Raw genomic sequence first — 286 nt, 5'->3', positions numbered from 1 at the left:
ATAAATTTATTGTTTGTGCACCATCGAGTCAGTACCAACTCAAAGCTGATCCTCCAGCAGGTTTTCAGAGGCAGTAATCAAAAGGAAATTGCCCATTCTTCTCCTTTGGAGCAGCTGGTGGTGTGCGACTTGACAGTACATAACAACAACAACAATAAAATGTGTTATCTTTCCATTGCTTAAAATAATTTTCTTCTCCCATTCTGTACTCCTCCTCCAACCCACCTCACAATGCACCTCTTGTTCTAGATTCTCATACTGGAACCGACCCGTAGCTGACCCTCCA

This window comes from Elephantulus edwardii, unplaced genomic scaffold, assembly GCF_000299155.1.
Source record: "Elephantulus edwardii isolate Elephantulus edwardi_28Jun2011 unplaced genomic scaffold, EleEdw1.0 scaffold00403, whole genome shotgun sequence".
Taxonomy (NCBI): Eukaryota; Metazoa; Chordata; class Mammalia; order Macroscelidea; family Macroscelididae; genus Elephantulus; species Elephantulus edwardii.
This window is presented reverse-complemented; position numbering follows the sequence as displayed.